The following is a 23089-nucleotide window of genomic DNA, read 5'->3' as shown; positions in this document are numbered from 1 at the left end:
CTACAGTCTATAAAGAATGTTTTAATTTATCAATACATACCCTAGAGTTATATAACTCTAAATTATAAAGTAACTTACTATATATTAGATACTCAGCAAAACAATAAGTAAAACAGAGTCAGAATGGTATTCAGTACATATGAATAGGCTATAATAAATTAATCCAAATTGATATTGATACTATCCAAATTAATTTGCTGACTTGCTTTCTTTCCATCAAATTAAAAAGGAGATACTTCACAGAATTACACAACACAAAAGTAAAATTCACTTAGAGAGAAAAAGTCCGAAGAGTTCATATTTTATTGTATGGACAATGTATACATTTATATATGTAAACAGAATATGTATATATATATATATATATATATATATATATATATATAGTAAAATTGGCAGTATTGGGAGGAAATGCTGGTAGCTGGAAGTGATACCAGAAAAAGACTCCATAAGAGGATGTCACTTCAGCTGAGTCTTGAAGGAAACCAAAGATCAATTCCAAGAAATGAAAAACATTCTAGGCATGGCAGACAAGTACAAAGGCATAAAGATGGAACATGGTAGACTATGGGTAACAGCAAGAAGGCCATTTAGTCAGACTATAGAGTGTATAGAAAGGAATAATATTCAATCACACTGAAAAGAAACATGCTTCAAGATTATGAAGAATTTTAAATGTCCACTAAGGGAGCTTCTGTTCCACCTTGGGGATGGCATATCACCAGTGTCAATCTCGATTTTCCAAAGTGTGTGTTAAATATGAGGAGAGCTTAGGGACAATTCAGGGGCAGGAGATATCATAGTGGGATAGGGAGATGTGAGCAAAGTTAGTGAAAGATCACTTAAGTGATGTTCTTAGACAATGAAGATGGCATCTCATGGTAGGATATCATTTCACCACACTTTTCAAGTAATGAATATTTTTACTTAATGAATATTGTTACTATATGACACTTGCATATGCTTTATAAAAAATAAACAGGTATAACATCACATAGGCAGCTCTCTCTTGCTCCACCATGGCTCTTTAATTACTGTTAAAGCATGAGAAGCATTCTCTTGTAGTGGAAAGCGTAACTGAATTCAAAGTTAGAAGGATTGGGTTCACAACCTAGACTCTGACACTCTCTTGCTTCAAGAAAGTAGGTACACTATGCAAACTTCTCTGACTTACATTATTATCCATATTTAAAATATGGATAATAACACTTATACTTCTACCTGGAAGAAAAGCACTTTGTAAGCCTTAAAGTATGTCTAGATTTTAATTACTGTGAATAATGAATCTTGTGAAATGGCCATATGTATTTGAATCTGCACTATTCAAAATTATAATTGGTATATATGTGATAATGGAAATATGCAGTGTGAATTTGAATAATGTGACCACTTCAGGGGATTCATTATTGCACTAATCCATATATAGTTGTACTCTGTAAAAATGAACTATATTAGGATAGTACAGTATAACAGTATCCTTTATTTACTATCCTGAATGTATCTATTTTCCGTCTACACACCATACAGCATAATATACATGTATACACAGAGCTCTCCTGTATGTCATTTAAAGTTCTTCCCACATATGTATTACATGTGTATGTGTTTGTTAGAAACCCCTACATAAACTCACTTTTTCTAGCGGGAATCATGGTGGGCATAGAAGAAAAGAAGAAGCTGTCATCCGTTCCAGAATCCCTTCTGAAAAAGAAAAAAGCTTTCACAGTACTGAAGGTCAAACACTTAAAGAAGAAGATGGCTATAAATAAGGAGAAAAGCTATCTATGAGAAAGCTAAAGCCTACCATAAGGAGTACAGACAGATGTACAGAAGGGAAATCCAGCAGGCTAGAAAGGCATGCAAAGCTGTCAACTATTATGCACCTACTGACCCCAAGTTCACTTTTGTGATCAGAATCAGAGGTATCAATGGTGTTAGCCCAAAGGTCCAAAAAGTATTGGAACTTCTTCATCTTCGCCAAATCCTCAACGACACTTTTGTTAACCTTAACAAGGCTTCAGTTAACATGCTGAGGATTGTGGAACCATATATTGGGATACCCAAACCTGAAGTCTGTGAATGACTTGATGTACAAACATGGCTATGGCAAGATCAAAAACAGAGAATTGCCCTGAGGGATAATGCCCTTATTGCAAAATATCTTGTTAAATATGAAATTATCTGCATGGAGGAATTGATCCATGATAATCTACACTGTTGGCAAGCACTTCAAAGCTGCCAACAACTTCCTGTGGCCATTCAAATTATCTTCTCCATGAGCAGAATTAAGAAAAAGACTATTCATTCTGCAGAAAGTGGAGATGCTGGTAACAGGGAAGACCAGATCAACAGGCTTATTAGAAGAATGAACTAAAGGTCTCTACCATAATTATTTTTCTAATGGTCTGTTATTAAAAATGCCTGTGATAAAATTGAAAAAAAATAAAAGAAATCCCTACATAGACTAAATATAACCTAGATTTAACTCTAGTGATCTGCCAACAGAAACCATGACTAACAAATATCACTGATTCAACCACCTTTGTATAAGAGCACCAATTTACATCTTGGGTATTAAATATGAATTATTATTAAAATTAGAAATGATGTTGTTATTGCTGTTGTTCAGTCATTTTCAGTTGTGTCCAACTCTTTGTGACCTTGAGGTTTTCTTGGAAGAGATACTGGAATGGTTTTCCATTTCCTTCTCCAGCTCATTTTGTAAATGAGGAAAATCAGTCAAACAGGGGTAAGTGACCTGCCCAGGGTCACACAGCTAGTAAGTGTCTGCAGCCAGAATTGAATTCAGAAGATGAGTCTTCAAGACTCCAAACCTAGCTGTCCCGAAGATATAATAATTCCCTGGATTTTTTTTAGATGCTACTGTAGCAGCAAGCACCCCAAACACTTCCTCAGGGTTTGCCGCCACCACAGGTTCTTGGATCTGCTTTGATAAAGGAAAGCAACTCAAAATGGGTTAACAAGCTGTATCAGCAATGCCATATTCACAATGCCTATAGAGATTACAAATATGCTGATATAATTATCCATCACAAAATATGTCATGTTTGCCATATGGGGAAATAAACTAGAAAATTTATTAAGATACTAAAAGACTGAGTCCCAAAACAAGAAAGTGACAGCCATCAGAGTAGTTATGATATTGGCACAGATAGATAAAGTAGAAAGCACCCACATTTTCAAGCCTTTAAAACAGAACAGGCTACCTCAGGCAAAGGTCCTCCTCTCCCCACTCACAGCAACCACCCAGCATCCTGGAAGCCCGCTCCCAGCAGCTCCGGCCCCTGGCAGTCCTCAGCAGGAGTCCTTAGCAGAAAGTCCTTAGCAGTCCTAACTCAAAAAAGGGCTTCACGCTGCCACTGCCTCTGCTGCTGCCGCCACCGTCACAACCGCCGCCAACCGCCGCCAGCCACCGCAGGACCGCTAGCTCAGCTTTCACTTTCTCTCGCTTTCCACTTTCTCTTGCTCTGCCCCTTCCTGCTACGTCAGCACGTCCTTGGCTTTCGCTTTCTCTGGCTTTCGCTTTCTCTGGCTTTCACTTTCGCTTGCTCTGCCCCTTCCTGCTATGTCAGCACGTCCATGGGGCATGGAAGATCTTTAAATCCCATAACCCTTACACAAGCTTACTTTAATCAGTCAGACATATATCGTTTACCTTGTTCAGGGGAAATAGGTCAGCACCCCGAACTTCAAAGCATACAGGCAGAATTATCAAGACAGAAACAGATCAAGTAGACAGATTTCCAAACTGTCCAACCATTACATCCATACCCAGTCAACATCTGGGTTTCCACATCTGGGTTTTTCAAAGCCGGGGGACTCTCAACAACGGCTTCCCAGAATTCAGATCAAATCACAGAACACTTCTCAAAGTGAGTCCCAAAACAAAGCTACACATCAGGGCTTATATAGCCTTCTCCTGGCTCAGAGAATGTAACAACCTTTTGGAACCACTGGCCAATCAAAAAGTATCAACTGAAAAACAAGCCTCCCACCCCAGTCTCCAGGTGCACTTTAGCCTAGGGGCAGGGAAGATCTTTAAATTTGCATTTCCATTACAGCTACTTACTCCTATGTTGGAAAAATAGGTTCAGTTTAAGTAGACAAAAAATACTGATTGTTTCTTTTGCCTCTAGGTGCTTTTTTATGTAGATTCTCTCTAAAAGCCATCAGACCAATTGCAGAGTTTTCCATTTCTCTGGATTTTGTAGATTGACTTGGCCTATAGCTAAGGAGCACACCTGACAGACACCAGTTACTTATCTGGCTAGTAACAAACACCCCAGGGGAGGATAATGAAATAGAAGCTGATGTGAATCCTGCTAATGGTAGCCCAATTTGCCTGGTATCCAGTGGCAAATAATGGGAATTTAAAATCTGCATTATCTCCAATTGTTCCCATTAAAAGAAAAAAAACATACATCTGTAAATGCAGATCCATGAACTAATGCATGTACATGGAGTACATTGATAAAAGCAAACTTTTTTCTTTAGCTCTGATCCCAATGCTCAATGTATGCAAATAAAACTTGGCAGTGTTAGTGGAGTACCATCTTCCTAATGACTCCCAGTGAGGAAATTTTCCTAATTGCAATTGCTGCACTAACATGCTTCATAAGGCTGAAATGATCCCTTATCTGGCTACCAATTTCTCTGTCATTATTACTGTGTTTTCTATTACGCACTAAACACATATATTGCTTTAAGGTCCAAAAGTTTCTCCCACCAGAAACTTCTTTAAAACTCCTATGTGCCTTTTGTCACCCTTGTTTTCCTTTCAGCATCCTGGACATGTTACAAGTTATGAAACTTTTGAGCAATGTATTTTTTAAGGTTCCTATCTATCAGCAATAACCCTTAGTTTGGTTAAAACAAATCAGTTTAATCAGATAGCCAAGATACATAAGATGTAAAATCCCAATCCATGGCTGATTTTAATTGTTTAAAATTTAATATTCACTGTGCTTAGTTTCTTCAAAATTTAAGCATCTACTAGAATTGGGAGAGTAAAACTAGAATATTTTGCCAATTTCTCTCTGGAATCCTTCTGCCCCCTCTTTATATATCCCATTTTTAGATGGACACCATATTTTTCCCTCACTAAGAAAATAGGTTGTGATACTGGCTACACACAACCTCCCAGTATAACATTTTACTCCAGCCTGAATTCTCAAGAAAGCAGCATGGTCTATATGGTCTAGACCTAGACCTTCCCCTCTTATTTCTTCAAATAAGTTTGAGTTGAGTTGAGATTTTATACTTCTTGTGGCCCTTTTCATAGATAAGAGTTTCCATTAGCTATTCCCTTTTTCATGGTCATTGTTTTTTAAGCTGAGTAAACTTATAACCTAATCAGTGCTTATAGAATAACTAAATTATTCAGGTAATTTTTAGTGACAACTCACAGACTCAGAGGACTTAAGAGCTGAAAAGGACCCCAGAGGCCATCTGCTTGGGCATCCTTTCTATACATCCAACAAAGACAAGGATCAGAAAGTATCCTGTTAGAAATGACATACAGTTTACAAAGAACAGAAGTTCCCCTCACTCCTCTAAGTCCTGCTGTCCTCAGTCCCCATCCTCACTCATTCCTCACAGCTGCTCAGCAATCACACATGTAAGTGTTCTTTACTCTAGCTCACTTTAACTACCATAGGGTTGTTTTATACCTAAATGATATTCATTGCTCTAATCTATGCAGATTTATGGGACTTCCTGCTCAGCAGAGAACATGGGCTATGAACAAAATAATCATAAACAATATTAAGAACCAAAGTCAAGGGGCAGCTAGGCGGAGCAGTGAATAGAGCACCAACCCTGGAGTCAAGAGGACCTGAGTCCAAATCCAACCTCAGACACTCAACACAAAAACTAGCCATGTGACCTTAGACAAGTCACTTAACCCCAGTTGTCCTACCTTCCCCCCTCCAAAAAAAAAAAAGAAAGAAACAGTCACATCAATAAGCATTTATTAGGATTTTATTACATGCCAAGCATGTAATAAATACAAGCATGAAACAAATACAAGCAAAAATAGAGTCCCTGTCTTCAAGGACCTTACTTAGATTAGAATGCGGAAAGACGTAATAAAACATAACTAAAAAGTGCAGGTAAGGTCTGGAGGACGTGGAGAAGTCAGGAAAGTCAGGAGCAATGTCAAAAAAAGCACGAGGGAGTAAGCATGACTCGCCTGGAGACTGACTCAAAATGGAGGTTTTTCCTGGCAGTGTAGGAGAGTCTTTTTTCTTAGGCTTATGATACTTCTAAATTCCAGGATTCAGAAGTCAGCTGATGAGTCAGTACCTATATAGGGTCATGCCCTGCAGTTTAAGAAGCACTGAAAAGGTCACAAGTGGAAAAAGTTTAAGAAAACCTGCCCTAGGATATAGTTCCTGAGGACCTGGTTGTCTGAACTAATTAAAGCATCTGGATGCCACATGTCCAACTCCTCATTTATCTGGGTTTTCCATGTCTTGTTAGCCATTTTTATTCTCTCTCCCAGTCCAAAGAGAATTCTCCTTAGAAAAAAGAAACAAAAAAAGACTTGATTAGTTTGATCTTATTATCATCCCTTATCCTTTCTTTAGTTCTCAACTTTCTACCAACATATCTTTAAACAAAAAGCCATTTTGCTGTCTTTAACTTTACCTGCAAAACTTGGTTCATTCAAAGCCAGGAGTTCTAACTTAGAGTCTGGGATTTCAGGGGATATTAACTTTCCCATTTAGATGAGAGGAAAAACACCACCTTCTTATTCACACAGCTTGGTTTTACTTTGTAATCCAATACATTTTATTTTATGCATTTAAAAACATTATCTTGAGAAGAGGTTCATGTGCTTTGCTGGCTTGTCAAAGAGGTCCATAACATTTTAAAAGTGGGTAGGATCCCTTTTCTAGGCTTTAGTGCTGCTGGCATAAGTCTTTAGAGTTGACCATGATACTATGCAAATATGTGTGTATATATACATATGTGTCTATATGCATATATTTATGTCCATACATATATGCATGTATATATATAAATATATTAATGCACTTACCATTTCTTACATGTCATCTTGAAATCTAAGTTTTCAATGAGTTACCTATGACAAGTTGAAACATTTCAGAATCAGGAAAGAAAAACTCCTACTCCCTAGAACCTAAAATAGAATTATTCACCTACCATTTCCCTGGTAGATATCTATACTGATGCAAACTAGTCACAGATAATATAGCTTTCCTGACAAATACAAAAAATAATAAAGTTGGAGGAATCTGAAGCACTTTGAAATTTTAAAGAAATCTTTCTTCAGCTGTTAAACACCCATTAGACATTAGAATATATAAATTGTCTCAAACATAAATGGGGATTGAAAAGATGCCATTACATTGCCTGAAGGTCTCCTAAATCCCTCCTGTGGGTGATTTGAGAATTGCTTACCAGTATCCTCTTACATTCCTGCCCACAGGGGAACAAGAAGGGTGCTGGTCTCTTTAGGCTGACCTCTTTCTACCTGAATGGAAATCAAGAGATAGCATAACATCATATGTTGGTCCCCTAGGCCAGTCACCTCCTGCCTACGTGGGATTGGAGAAATTATATCCCAAGCTGGTCTCGTCAGCTGTCTTCTTCCCCCTTGCAAGGGACAGAGAGAGACCATTCCAGAGAGAGAGAGAGAAAGGCTCCCTCTGCCTCTCTTCTGTGTACAGAGATAAGAAACACCTTTCCATTAGCTCTCCTCAATGGTCCTTGCCTGAGCTTCAATCCATAACCTAAACCCCTAAGCATGTTAAAAACCCACCTTAATTCATTTGTCAGTGATTGACAAACTCCCATCCACTTATACCCTCACTATAGCAGTGGATCTGAAGTCCTGGCTATAATATTCAAAGCCCATTCTTCATCCCACCCTCCACCTACTCTTATTCCCACCCCCCTCGATTCAATGTCCTTCCCCTCACAATTCCCCCCTTTAAAGTAATCTACCCCCTTCAACTGTGCTCTATGAGTAACAAACATTCTTTTATCTTAACTGTTACCCTTTCTACCACTCCTTTCTTCTTGACTCTGACTGAGTACTGACTCCTTCCTAATGTCTTAGCCTCCCTGGCCACCCTTTCCAGCACTGGTCACACTTTCACTCTTCACGCTAAAATTGCTGGTTGATATGGGACAGTTAGAATATTCTTCATTCTCTATTGTCACTTTCAAGTTCAGCTTCTACCACCGTCACTCAATAACATCTCCTGTCTCTCTCTTTTGAGGTTTATTCAATTTATCTCTACAACTCAATCAGAATGCTAACAGCTGTTATTTATTGACTTTCACAATACCCTCCTTTTTTCTGTGAGTTCAGCTCACATTTTCCCCTTTTATCCATCTCTTGTCCTTATACTCAGACATGTCAACATATATATTTGATACTCCTTCCAACTCCCAACTTCCCAGATCCTTAACTTACTCATTTCCCATGAACCACCTCCTACCTCACCTTGCTTAGTTATACTATTGATCTTATTTCCCCCCACAAATTCCCCTCTTTATATTACTGAACTTTGATATTCCCTTACCCTCATCCACTCTGTTGTTATTATACCTCTCCCTCTCCTTTGCAACCTCCAAGCCTTTTTTTTTTTATTCTTGCCTTCAGCCACTAAATTCTTTCTCAGGCTCCCATCCCTGCATTGATTATACTCTCCCCCTGTTCCTTATGTTGACCTTTTGTCATCCAATTCAACTCTAGACCCTGTTCTCTTCTCTTGAATCCCATTCTCCCTTTTCCTATTGGCAATTTTGTCCTGCTAAACCCCAGCCCTGGATCACACCATCATTTGTTGCCTTTGCTCCTGCTAAAATGCTGCCAAATCTGGAGAAAATCATGAAACTACTGATTGGATTCACTATAAATTTATAACCCAGTTGTATAAGCTCAACTGGGCCTCCACTGCTGCAAGCCAACCCTTTTGTAGCTCCCTAAATGACTCACTACCTCACTCAGCAGCGACTTTTCCAAAACATTTCATCTTTCTCCAACATGCCATTGCTCCTCCCACTCTCCCAGCTGAGAATCTTTCCTCATATTTCACAGAAAAAAAATTGAGACCTACACATAGCACTCCCTCTTTTCCACTGCTCTTCCTCTCACATCTCTGGCATGCCTCTATTTCTGCCTTCCTCTTGTTTTTCATGAAGAGGTGGCTCGTCTTTGAAGACAAACACTTGTACGTAAGAGTAGATCCTACTCCATCCCATCTTTTTCATCAGATTGACCGTTGTATCAATCTCATTGTCTCACTTTTCTTCTCTGTATACTGGCTGCTTACCTACTGCCCACAAACTCTTGCCGGGGATATTGCAATAGGTTAGTTTCCCTTTTCAAATCTTTTCTCGTCTGTCAAAGTAATCTTTCCAAAGTACAGGTCTGACCATGTCCACCACCACTACCACCGTTCACATTCAATAAATTGTAGTGGTTCCCTGTCACCTCCAGAATCAACTATAAAATCCTATGTTTAATGTTCAAAGCCCTTCATAATTTTCCTGGGCCTGCCTTTCCAATCTTCTTATACCTTATTCACCCCCATGAACTCTGTAAGTTAAAGGCACTGGACTCCTTACTGTTCCTTATACAAGACTTTACCTCCCAGCATTTTAATTAATTCCTGTGCCTGGAATTCTTTTCATTCTTATCTCCACCCCCTGGTTTCCTGTAATTCTCAGTTAAAATTCTACCTTCTATAGGAAGACTTTCTTTATCCTCCTTAATGTTAGTGCCTTCCCTTTCTTGATTTTTTCCAACTAAATTTTTTCACATAGTTGTTTGCATGTTGTCTCCCCATTAGACTGTGAGCTTTCGGTCTCTTTTTTTGTATCCTCTATGTGCCTGGCACATAGTATGCATTTGATAGAACTTTATTGACTGGTTGATTATTTATCCTTATCCTTATCCTTAACTGCTCCTTTTTTACACCTTCCAAGAAATTAGATTATGGGATCCTATACAACCTTGGTTTGAAATCTGCTTTCCCCAAATCTAAGGCATAACAAATCAGCTCCCTTCTACTTCTATATCATGAACTCTACCCGAGGAAAAATGTACTTAACTTAATGGGGAATTTTCAGACAATGACAATTCTCAGATGCCACAGCATACTGTTTTGGTGAGATATTTGAGGAAAAATACATGAAACATAGCAAGTCCTGAATAAATGCTTGTTGACTGACTGGGTGATCAACATTTCAGCAATCTTTAGATCATACTGGGTAGGTAGTTACGTTACTGTGCCAACATGTAGGGTCAGTCTTGGACTTATAAAATTGTGCCATTCTACATGAGTCTACTCAAATAGTTTAAGGGTTTTTTAGATTATATAAACCATGATGAACTAGAAAATTCACCTTTGGGGATTGAATTAGACCCTACTCACAAACTTTTAACCATTTGATCATTATTAAGATATCAAAGCAACCCAAGCATATTTTTATCATAGACTGTTCTATTCCTTTAACCCTCAACCCTGCCTATTTTCAGAATGGCCTATTTGATAAAATCTGTGAAGCAACATAGGGGAAAAAAGCATATTACACATTTGGCTCACACTTTCACAAAACTGCAATAACAACAATTAAAAACTATCTACCATCATTTACAGTTTGTTGCATGTTTTAAATTCACAGGACATTTTAAGTACTTCCAGGCCTAGTGGCTTTTTTAGAAATGAGGAATTCAAAGAGAACATTCTTTAAAGTTATGGTGTTTTCTTCATCCCAGAGGACAAGTATACATTTTTATAACATGCCCACAAAAATATAACCTAATCTCAGCCTCCTATCTCCCTTGGCTGGATGGTTCTCAAAGGACTTAGGCTCTCTTTATCCTTATCTTGCTTTTCTGAAATCTGAAATTATTTCTTAATTATTTCCAGCACTTTCCCCCTGATAGTATATTTGCCAAAAATCTAGTATTTTAGAAGTAATGAAAAGGAAAAAAAATTAAAGAAGTCCAACATTTGATTGTTTGAATCTTGGTTGTTGTTGCTTAGATGTTAAAGCTCTTAAAGATTTTTTATAGGCTATTTTGTGATCCATGTTGGCTAACTATACACTGGGTAAATTATGAACCAATCCTAAACCTTAAAAATACAGTGCACTATGACATGGTATAATAGAAAGAGTCACACCTTTGGAGCCAGAGGGCCTGGGTTTAAATCCCTACTCCATCAAGTTGCAACCTATATCACCTTCAACCTTACTGGGCATTGGTTTCCTCATCTGTAAAATGAAGGGGCTAGACAAGATGACCTTTAAGTTTCTTTTAAGCTCTAAATCTATGATCCTATAGCCATATCACTCAGCTTGAACTGATTACTTCTTTGTGCCTGCTCACTACTGAAAGGAATTCGGGGTAGGGAGATAAATATTCTATAACTTACCTAAAGGCCAGAGACTAGGTCTCTGAACTTGCTGAGGCATGCATCTCATCTCATTTTGAGTTTTTATCTCAAAGACAAAAGACAGAATGTACTGAGAGACGTGCAGCTTCAGACAAGTTTTCTGGTAGGCAACTATGGTTTGTGGGTATAGTAAAAGTGCACAAAATTAATGGAAATGAATTTTTCCTAATCTGCTTTTGATGATCCATCAGACGTTGGTCCCCAATATTTCTTCATCACTTATTTACTATTTACAGAGCACTGTGTTAAACATTCTCTGGGAGACCTGAAGGTAGATGGACTCCTTAACCTCATGGCACTTGCAAACTGACCAAATCAAATAGTCCTAATTGAAAAAAAAATCACCAATAGGCTGAATGCCTTAAGTGTGGTAGTTTGCACATTTGAACTGCTCCTTTTGACTTAGTATCTTTTATCCTTGAAGGAAGTCTCTAAATATTTTCTCTAAGCATTATTGTGTTCCCCATAGGTTAATAGTTTATAAAGGAAGATTAAGGTCAACTGTTTTTCAGTCATCCCTAGACTATCTATAATTCTCTGCCTCAATTATTCTGTAGCTAAGACAATTTTGGAGTCTTAGAAAAAAAGAACTACAGAAAACCCATTCCCCAAATAGGTGAATCTGAACTGGGCTTTTCTTTCCTTCACCCTGTTTCTATCCCTCCCCTACCATCACTATTAATATCAATTTCTCAAGACCCATAGATATACATATATATATATATGTATATATATATATATATGAGCACAGACAACTGTTAGAGCCAGAAGAGACCTTTGAGATCATTTAGTACAACCATGTCATTTTACAAAGGAAGAAACTGAGACAGAGACAGTTCAATGACTTGCCTTGAGCTATGTAGCTGGTTAGTGACAAATCTGGGACTTCTCACTGTGGAATACTCAAGCAGGGAACACATGTTCCTTGATGTATCTTAAACTTTTCACTTAAACTCAAAAGACCCTAATTTTGCTTAACAAGTAAATTATATATCCTACCCACAAATCCGTAAGGTAGTGTCCAATCTTCCTAAATATTTCTTCTGGGTTTTCAGACTCTTGACCTTCATTAATATCATGCCAAATATCTTACAGTTCATTGATCACTTATGAGATCTCCACAGATTCAGTGAGACCATATAAGACTTATGCAAAACATAATTGAACAACACAAAATGTCCTCATGAAAAACATGTCAGCAACCAGGAGGGAAAAAAACTCATAAAAGCTTCCAAGTGAATTTAGATAAAAAGCATTCCATATAAAGTAATAAATTAAGACAACTCTGGTGGGTAATATAAGCTCTATCTCTGGTCTATGATTTCCTTATTTGCTTTCACATTATGTTCTGAGTATAAAACATCAGATTTAATTTTTCAAAATCTCCCATTGTAATAAGTGTATAAAACAGGACCAAAGCTTCCCCACTTGTTAGCCTATTTTCAAAGATTAAATTAGATAGGCAATGCCTAGTGGGAATATTGTAACAATATACATATCAAACTATTGATCTTGAGGAGTAAATACTATATGAGTGTATTTGTGTGTGTGTGTGTTTTCTGACATGCTGTTTCAATTCTCCTCTTAGTCATGCATTACTAACTTTAAAAAAGATAGGACAGAAAAAAGAGGTTTTCTTGTCCTTGGGTTAATTAATGTGCATTCTTCAGTAAACACTTGACTTTGTAAGTGGTTCCCTGAAGCATTCTCTTTGACATTGAATATATCATGACTGCCTGCTACCCTTCTAACTCAACTTCATAAAATGCAAATAGCTTGAGGTAAAACCATTGTTACCAGAGTCTAAACTACCCAAATTATAAATGACATTTTTAATAAAATTGAATAAGATACTTAGTAGAAGAAAGTATCTTGCATACTAGCTTTTACCTTGACAAAAGTCTTTCACACTTTAAACCTGTTCTTCCACTTTCAGAATGAACACACTTCTTGTTTATATACTATAATAGTTACCTTCAGCTATCCTGAGAATTTTCATAGCTTTGGGCTTAAAATTACTCACAATACTGGTATTATTACAGACCTCCTCCCTGTCCCCGATCAGTCAGGAGTTGTCATATGACCTCAAATTACAAATTAGAACCAAAAAAATCACTTAAAATAGCAAATGTTATAACACCAAAAAAATGCATCAACAACCAGCACTCAGTACTCTGGCCCAAGCAAAGCACGTAGACACTTCCCAATGCCCTAGAGACAAAAGGTGTCAAGGCCAACATGTCTGTGGCCCTGAGATCAATCTATGGAAGCTATAGATTTTGTAACACTTTGCCCATTACATGATTTTGGAAGGCTCTGCTTCTGAATTTCTGGGTTACCGAAGCTATTTGCTTGTTAAATCCATGAGATATCAGAAATTAGCCAGTGTTGCTCCTGTCCTAGATGAGGTTAGATTTGACAAATGTCTAGAATTAAGCAACAATGGTAGGAATGCTACTGATGTCTAAATGGTGACCACTACCTCCAATATTTAAAGTCTGCATTACAAAGACAAAGCTAAACCATCAATGTCTATACTCAATGGAATATATGGTGGGAAATATTCAAGTTTTAATCACTATTTTCTCACTTCTGCAACTTACCAAACATAAGACTTAATTTCAAAAAAGAACGTAAGTCTTTCCTGTGCTTGTAGATGCTAAAATGATTCCAGAAGTAACCAATAATGGCATCTACTACAAATGGTAGTCGTATTCATTTGGAAGTGTCCACTATATCACTAACACCAGAAATAGCATCTAGAATAAGCCACAATTGGCTTAAAATGATATCCTAAAAGTTTTCTACCAACATTTCCAACAGTCCTTCAATAGTGATGATGAATAATCCTATTCCTATTATCCAACCTCATTAATTTGGCCTTCAGTATGTCAAAATTCCCTAAATCAGGTACTGATCAATTAAAATTTACTTTTACACTAGCCAGGTAGACTTGCTTCAGATAGCAAGTAATAGGAACAAGATTGAAAGGACAATATTTAACTTATTTAAGAGAGTGCCTTCTCTTGCCATAAACAAATGTTCCTTCCCATTTTTATATCTTTCATAGCCCAGATCAAATGCCAACTATACTCTATGGAGCTTTTTTCTAATTTTCCCCTATCTGAACTTATAGCACATTGATTATAATTATATTAACCAATTATCTTCATAATTATCCTTTACTGCAGGGTGTTCTCATTATATAAGTATTCATTATCGGAATCCCTGCAGTTATGAATTGTCATGTTATTTTGGTCCAGACATATGATTGCATTGATATAAAGAACTCCTATTGAGGAAACTCTTTATTACCAAAGCAGATAGACAATTTCTCTACCTGGGCACCTTAGCGATAGAAATCTGCAATAAAAATAAACAGAGGCAATAAAGTTTCAAGCACAATCAGTTTATTAGCAAAGTTGGTAGCACAGTGGAGAGAGAGCTGGGCCTGGAGACAAGAAGACGGGTCCCTGAGTTCAAATCCAGCCTCAGACACTTTCTAACTGTGTGACCCTGGGGTCACAATGAGTTGGACAAGACTGAAAACAACTGAACAACAACAACGATGTGGACCCACTAGAGTGGGCCCTCTATGCCTTCTCGGTGTCTACTGCATATTCTTCCCCTTCATTCATTCTACATTCCGGTCAGCCCCATACTCAATCCCATCTCCCATCTCTAGGCTTCTACAGGCTGTGCTCATGTATCTGAGATACTCTTACTCTTCTCCTCAGACTTTGAGAATCTCTTGTGTCTTCAAGGTTCAGCTCAAGGGTCACATCCTTTATTAGGCCTATACTGATTTCCTCAGTTGCTAGGGTCTTCTCCAACTCCCCCTCCCCCCCCACAAAACTAAGTTGTGTTTTCTTAGTAAATATTTTTCTATGTCGGTGTATGTTATTATCATGAAATATAGAATATAAATTCCTTGAGGGCATTGACTGTTTCTTGTTTTTTATAACCACAGAACCTAGCAAAATGCCTAATACTTAGTAGGTCTTAATAGATGCATGATAAATGAGTGGATTAATCATTCAATTAATCAATATGCCAAATGTCCTAGACTTTTGTTTTACTGATACAAAAAAACAATCATTATCATTTCTTTAGTTTTATAGGGAACCTTTTTCTTCTTTCCTTCCTTTCCTCTACCCTTCCCTCCTTATTCCATTCCTCATTCTTAAATATACAACTAAGAATTATTTCACCTGGGTTAGGGATTGTAGTTGGTATTATAGATTGTCATAAAACATGAGGGGGAGAGTAACAATAATGGTGCAGCAGAGAAAGAGGCTATGGTGGCAGTATAATGGACAGTACAGATATGGGCAGTTTTACCAGGAGAATCTGAACCTCACAAACTAGCATCCCAGAGGGTAAAGGTTGTAGGGGAGAAACCAGTGGGAGAGAGATACCATGGCAACAGAACCCTACCGGTGGTACTGGGCAAAGAATAGGTTTATATAGCATTGAAACTCTGGTAGTGAGGCTTATCAATGGAGCTCCTTGAGTCAAGGTTTATAAGCTTGCAGGTAGTCAGGAAACCTAGGGATGGCAGTCTCTGGAGGAAGAATGCTGGTCTAGATGTTATCACCCTATATAAAGCCTCAATTAGTCCTAACTTAGTGATAGCTCCCTTTGCTCCCAATTTCTATATCTCACTCAGTTCCTCTTTCTTTTTGGCCCTTTCCCCATAAATCATAACTCTCATGGAAGCAATTTCTGAACATTGTTCAAAATGTTAGTGCCTTATCTCCAACCTGGGCCAAAATGACCTCAAATTCTTCTATCAAGATTCACTTAGAACTGAAGGAGGTAAAAAAGGAGAGATGAAGATGAAAATCTAAAAACATTCTTCATTAGTTGATGTAGTAAAAGGTGAGAACAATTTATAATATTGTTTATTATGCCAGTTGGGGTCATATTATTAATTCTAAACTTTTTGAAATGATAACAAAGTTTATGTTTATAAATTAAGTATAAATAAAGCAGATTTTATGTTTTTAAAAAAACCAGTCTATGGCCATTCAACTTTAAGAAGTACATCCCTGAATAAATTATTTTTATAAATTGTTCTTTTCTTTTACATTTTTGTGAGCAAACTTCCCCTAAAACTGTCAACACTTTCAAAGCAATATAAAAATTTTGCAGAATTTGTGACCCTCTGAAAATTTATTATTCATTATCCAAAGACTATGGTTAAGTAACATTAATTGAATTCAATTCATTTGAAATTGGTCTAAATTTTGCTGCTTAGCTACATTGACCTCTGACCAAATGGGGCTACAGTCATGGCTTCACCCCACATATCGGCCTCTTAGCTTCACTGTCTGCTCCATTTTTGGCCTCATACTGATATATCTAAAGTCAGTAGTCTTGGATTTGTATGCTACTGGTCACGCAGTACACAGGAAAATAATTTGGATGGTTGGTGTAAATATAAGTGCAATTCTTTGTTTCTCAGTAAGGGGGGTAGTATTTACAAAGATCCATTATCTGAGACTACTGGCAAAGCATATTTAAGTCTATGTTCTAGCATGGCTAGGTGATTACCAGCATCTTCTCTGTGACTGAAATACAACATAATTAATTAAGGCAAAGAACCCATTAGGGTTTTGTCTTCAGATCAACATCAGGTGAATGGATTCGCATTGAGTACTTGGGGAGACTTCAGAGAACAATAAACAAAGGTCGAGTGTTGCTGTTTAACAAGTATGAAGAGCTCCTTAATTGCACATGTTTATGTAGGGGAGCAAAAGCTTTTGGCTATTTTGAAAATGAGTTTTGTTTCAGGTGGACCCAGCTCTCCAATGTGAAGGCCAGGAGCGTGCTCTTTATTTAGCTGTTCTGAGAAACACCTCCCTCTTCTGTCTGTACTGCAGAAATTTGAAGAGAATTAGACCCAGAGCCTGGCTGCTTCAACTTTAAATCTGCCCATTGACTCCTTTAAGGATTAACTTTCTAAGTATGCTTAAATGTGTCAGTGGCTTTTGGTTGCAGTAGAAGCCAGTCTCCTTAAGCCTAATCAGAAGCTTTTGCTGCAGTTTATTTATAGTTCAAAAAGTCAAACAGATTCACTTAATTGGAAAACACTGCTCACTAGCCTCCGAGCCTATTGATGTACTGTACATGAGATAAGATTACTTACTGGGGTGAGTTTCTAATATGACCTTTGTTAATAAGATACATTCTCCATAATAGGCTGTTTGCAGTTTCTAAAAGCTGTTTCCATGATGTGCTTTGTAATCAGTTATATGGTGCAATTCCCACAGTGAAGAGAAAGATCCACCTTAATTGGAATTCTGCAAAAGACTTGAATCTGAGAACACTTCATTTACTAGTACTTAGTGGTTTATTATTTGTAAACCTCCAAATATATTTTAAAAGGTGACTGGCTTTTGCTGGAATTTCCAATGACATCATGTGATTTCTATTCCAGAACTTGGAACATAAGAGGCATCAGCAATATCACAGGATGGCAGGAGAGAAAATGAAGCCCATTCAAACAAAACCTTTTTGTACATTATAAGTATTGCTCACTTGCTTTTGCATTCTGGTCTATACTATGTGAGCATGATCTTAGAGCTTCTTTGTACAGAAGAGCTGTCCTCGAACTCATTTGGACAATTATGCTTCTCAGAGATGTCTGTTTGCTGCCTAGTAAGTTAATGGGGGCTAGTGCAAAGGAGAACCCAGTTTCAAAGAAGCAAAGAGAATAATTTTTCATCAAGTGAGGACATCCAAAATGGATCCACAGTTGATGGAATCATCGGTTTCTTCCAGTGCTATTTTTTCTCCTCTATCCTCCTGAACTCTTCTGTTGAAGTTGTTTGCTTTCTTGTGAATCAACAATATCTCCCTTGAGAGAGAGAATAGAAAACCACTTTCTTCACTCTTTCCATATGTTGGCAAATTATGGCTAAAATCTATCTTATAAATCATACCAAACAATGTATTATGTGTAAATTTAAATGTTTATAGGATAATAAGTTCATCATATCATAGATCAATACCTGGAAGTCAGCTCATAGATCGTTTTTACCAAATTCCTTATTTTTACAATTGTGAAACACAGAGAAGTTAAATTACTTGCTCAAGATCACACATTCATATAGTAAGAAGAATGATTTGAACACAAATTCTCTTACTCCAGAGTATGAGTTGTTGTTTTAATCATGACTATGAGAATTTATCATAACCACCTTTAGTAGCCTGTCCTATGGAAGAAGAGATAGAAGGTAAATAATAGTTTAGGGATTGATGTAGGGGGGAGAGGTCTGTAAGGAAACTATAGATTTCTTTTTCCTTTTTTTTATTTTTTGCTTTTTGGAGGGGAGAAGGCAGGGACATTGGGGTTAAGTGACTTGCCCAAGGTCACATGGCTCATAAGTGTTAAGTGTCTGAGGCTGGATATGAACTCAGGTCCTCCTGACTCTAGGGTCAGTGCTCTATTCACTGTGCCATCTAGCTGCCCCACAACTATAGGTTTAACGATCATTCTGGGAAGACTGTTACCTGTGATGACGAAGCCATTGAGAGGACAGAAAGTAAAGATTAAGATAAAGATTCTCTATTGAGAAAATTGAATTCAACCCCTATCTTGTGAAGAAATGTAAAGAGAACTGTTGAGAAGAGATTCATAAGATAATTTGAAAGAACTGAATTTTGAGGACATTTTCCCCAGAATAAAAAAAAACCCTAGCAATGGATAAAGGTGACTTGGGCTAAAATCTTCGTCACAGATGAGACATAAATAATTTTTTGTTTTGGTATTAGTTTGCTATACTAAAATAAATGGAGTCAGCAGTAACCCTGAAGCCTAGGATATTAGGAGGTACTATGGAAAGGGGAGCACTAAATGATTGTGGTAAATTTTTTTCAACTTGTTTATTCAATAATATTTTTAAATTACAGAGGAGTTCAGATATAATTGATTAGTGAGAAACATAATACACTATCAAAACATATACTTTGATTGCCTTAGTATGTGGGATTAAGAATAAAGAAATAAAATGTACCATTAGAAGTAAGTGACAGGGGTGATTACCTTATGCAGGCTACACAAAGTGTAGTAGACACCTAAACTCCTGTAACAATTTCAATTTGAATTTACAAATATTTGTTGAACAGTTAATATGTGCAAAGTACAGTTCCTTGCTTGCAGTAATCAGCAAATGTTTGTTGACCTGATTTTCTAAAGACAAGCTTATTCAGGAGGGACCTGTAGCTAAATCAATAAATATTTATTAAGTGTTTACTATAAATCAGGCTCTATGCTAAGTGCAGGAAATACAAAAAGACACAAAACATAGCCCCTGCCCTCAAAGGTTTTATAATCTATTCTAACCTGTAACTGAGCAAAGTATTGTATTTTGTAAAGATACTATAGTTTTGGTAGTGTTTTTAATGCAATCCATTTTCAGATTATCCCCTTGTTAAAGAATATACTCTTGGGGAAAAGCCAGTTTAGATTGAATTTTTAAAAGAACATTATTTTTATTTATCAGTAGCTATAACACCAAGCACAAGCAACTTCCAAGTTCAGATTACAAGCATAGCAAACTCCATTTATTCAGTGACAGATTAAGGCAAAACATTCACAGAAAATCAAAATAGATCATGCACCATGTGTAATTCAATAATTTATTAAGTCCCCAATTCAATCACAAAGTACAAAGTCCAAGTACTCCACCCCTAGGCAGTACATTCGTTTAGTCAATCACCAAGTCTTCTCTATATGCAACTGGAGATTAGCTTCCAAACATAAACAAAGTACATTAATTTCGTCAGTCACAAAGCACAAAAATCAAAGTACTCCACCCCTGGATCACAACTGAATTATAATTACCATCAGTTACCACCAAGCACCTTCTCAAAGGGGAAGTGTGCACAAAGACCATTTACCCCTAAGCCACAACAAGGTTACAATATCATCACAGCATTCAATATCCAAGGAGAGTTCTATTCTTCATCTTGACCCAAGGCAAGTTCTCAGCAATCTCTGTTCCAGGGGAGACAAAGCCACAATATGCATTGCCAGTGTCCTCATCAATTCACTCTCTACCTGCAGAACAGTCTCATAACCCCTAAAAACATCAGCAAGAGCCTCCTCCAGGATTTCTGTGAACATACAACAAGAAAATCCTCTTTCAGGGCTTCTGAACCAAAAGCAAGGTTCCAGACCTCTGCAACAACAACATTGTCCTTTACCAGCAGACAAATCTGGCAAAGTAACATCAAAACAGACAGAAAAAATACCAGCACCACAGTCATGCCTCCTTAGTTCTTGGCAGCTCCGGGTGGCAATTCTAAAAAGTCCTGGGCAGCTCCAACTGGCCCTCAGCAATCCAGGTGGCTTTGGCTGGCAGTTCTCTCTCTCTCTCAGCAACTCTGGCCCCCCAAAATTCTCCCTCTCCCCCCCCCTCTCTCTCTGTGTGTGTGTGTGTCTCTCTCTCTCTCTTTCTCTCTCTCTCTGCCTCCACAATGCTGCTCCCAAAAGTTCTTCTGGCCTCTCTCTGCTTTGGCCTCTCTATCCATGGCCACCAGCTCCTCCCAGTACAGCTCCCTCTCTTCACATCAACAGTAGCATATGAGTTGACTAAAAAAGAATAATAGTGAGTCTTTTGGTTGGGACAGGGTGGAATTTATTACCTGGGATTCACAGGCCAGTCTTTGAATAGATTTTTAGGGGGTCTGTGAATTTAGAGGAGGAAAAAAATTATGTCTATTTCCTTTAGCTTCTAAAATTTGCCATTTTTCCAATTATCATTTTTTGAAATTAGTTTGAAAAAGTGGTTCATAGACTTCACTAGATTGTCAAAGGTGCCCATAATTGTTTTTAGGGGAAAAAAATGAGTCCCTATAGATTAGATGGATTGTTACCTCCTTAATTTATCTTTTATACGAATCCACATTTTTCCGAAATTTAATTTACTGAAAGTGAGGTATGCCTACATTTATAACCTTCATGAGGCATAAATATTTAAAGTTTACACTTGAAAAAAGTAATCCCTTATTCCCCTTAGATATTCAGTCAATTCCTTAATCTGTTAGGTTAAAAAAAAGAAAAACATTTGGAAATATCAAAAACTTTCAAAAGTTTCAAAAGTCAGCATGAGTCAAGTGGTCTAATTTATGCAGACTCAATTTCCATCTATACGTTTCTCTCTGTTAATCCAAATTATAGCCACCTCCCCAATCATCCATGCAGAGGAAACAAATCCTAAGTGACATTCTTATCACCTATTTATTATGCTCAATAACATTTTACTTAATTTTATACCAGGAACGGAGAGAACTATTAATATTAGCCTAGATTTAGAGCAATGATTTTAAAATTAGACTTCGTCAAACAAAGGAATATCAAATATTTACACAGCACATAGCACTGCCTCCTTGATGATGAAGCAGCCTATCAGAGAAAAGGAGCCAGTTGGTAGAAATAATGCCAGTCTCATGAATCCTCTTTGAATCTTCTGCCAAAGTCAAAATTTGCTTGGAGCTTCTTTTAATTACTTCAATATGTAGAGACAGCTTTGGTCCTTATTCCCTCTGCTTCCCCTTTTCTAATCTCATAAAAAGAAATTTTAAAGCTGCTGTATCCTTAATTTGATAAGTGATAGACTAACAGATGCTTTATTTTCTTTCTTCACCTTTCCATTCTATCATTAGTTGAGTTTAAGTTTTTTTCAGTTTTGCTGACATTTAAATGTTTATCCCTATCTAAAAAAAAAAAAAGGTGATGAACTAGCTTTGTAGCTACTTAGTATTAATTTCTTCACCCACACAGCCACTGCCCTAGATTATGTACTTACTCATTACCTCTCTCCTGAACTATTTAAAAAGCCTTCTAATTGATCCTCCTGTATCTAGTCTTTCTCTTTTCTAGTACATATTCTACACAACTGCCGATTTCATATCCCTAAATAAGTCTGTAAAACGAAGTAGACTCAATGGCCCTAAAAGTCTTTTCTAATTCTTGAGCTATGATTTCAGGATCCTGAGACTGCATCATTGCCCCACTCAAAAAACTTTACTGGTTCCACATTCCCACTATGATTAAACACAAACTACTCTGACGTTTAAAGACCTTTATAATTTGAATCTAGTATCTTCTCCTTTGTTTTTGTTGAGTCATTTCAGGCATATTTGGCTCTTCCTGACCCCATTTAGGGGTTTCTTGGCAAAGATACTGTAGTGGTTTGCCATTCCCTTTGCCAATGCATTTTACAGATGACGATACTAAGGAAAACAGTGTTAAGTGACTTGTTGAGAATCACATAACTAGTAAGTTTCTGAGACTGATTTTGAACTCATGTCTTCCTGATTCTAGCCCCACAGCTCTCTCTACCACACTACCTAGCTTCTCTTAGATGATTACATATTATTCTCTCTCATTTGTTTTATATTTAATCAATGTATTCTATTCATTTTTTCAGATATTCAACTTGTCATCTCTTGTCTCTTTATTTACACAGGTTTTTCCCCATGCTTGGAATGTTCTCCATCTTCATTTCTGCCTCTTATAAACCCTAATTCCTTTCAAAGCTCAGCTCAAGGGCCACCTCTTGACAAAATGTCTCTTCTAGTTTCCCCAGTTGTTTGTGAGCCTCAAAATTATTTTGTAT

At 37.2% G+C, this 23089-nt stretch overlaps 1 long non-coding RNA gene and 1 pseudogene across 1 annotated transcript; one reads left to right on the top strand and one right to left on the bottom strand.

Annotated features, from left to right (window-relative positions):
- Nucleotides 1-1650: 1650 nt before the first annotated feature.
- On the top strand, nucleotides 1651-2374 carry LOC138174730 (large ribosomal subunit protein uL30-like; annotated as a pseudogene).
- A 3267-nt stretch (nucleotides 2375-5641) lies between these two features.
- Nucleotides 5642-7524, bottom strand: LOC138174729 (uncharacterized). The gene is made up of 3 exons (XR_011171811.1): nucleotides 7447-7524; nucleotides 7064-7108; nucleotides 5642-6539 (listed from the first exon to the last, which is right to left on the bottom strand). It is a non-coding gene; the product is annotated as an uncharacterized lncRNA (long non-coding RNA).
- Nucleotides 7525-23089: the final 15565 nt, after the last annotated feature.

The sequence above is a fragment of the Petaurus breviceps genome, unplaced genomic scaffold, assembly GCF_028583685.1.
Source record: "Petaurus breviceps papuanus isolate PSGF00001 unplaced genomic scaffold, PetGlider_PUasm1.0 76, whole genome shotgun sequence".
NCBI lineage: Eukaryota > Metazoa > Chordata > Mammalia > Diprotodontia > Petauridae > Petaurus > Petaurus breviceps.
The sequence above is the reverse complement of the archived record's forward strand: the minus strand, read 5'-3'. Positions and strand labels throughout refer to the sequence as shown.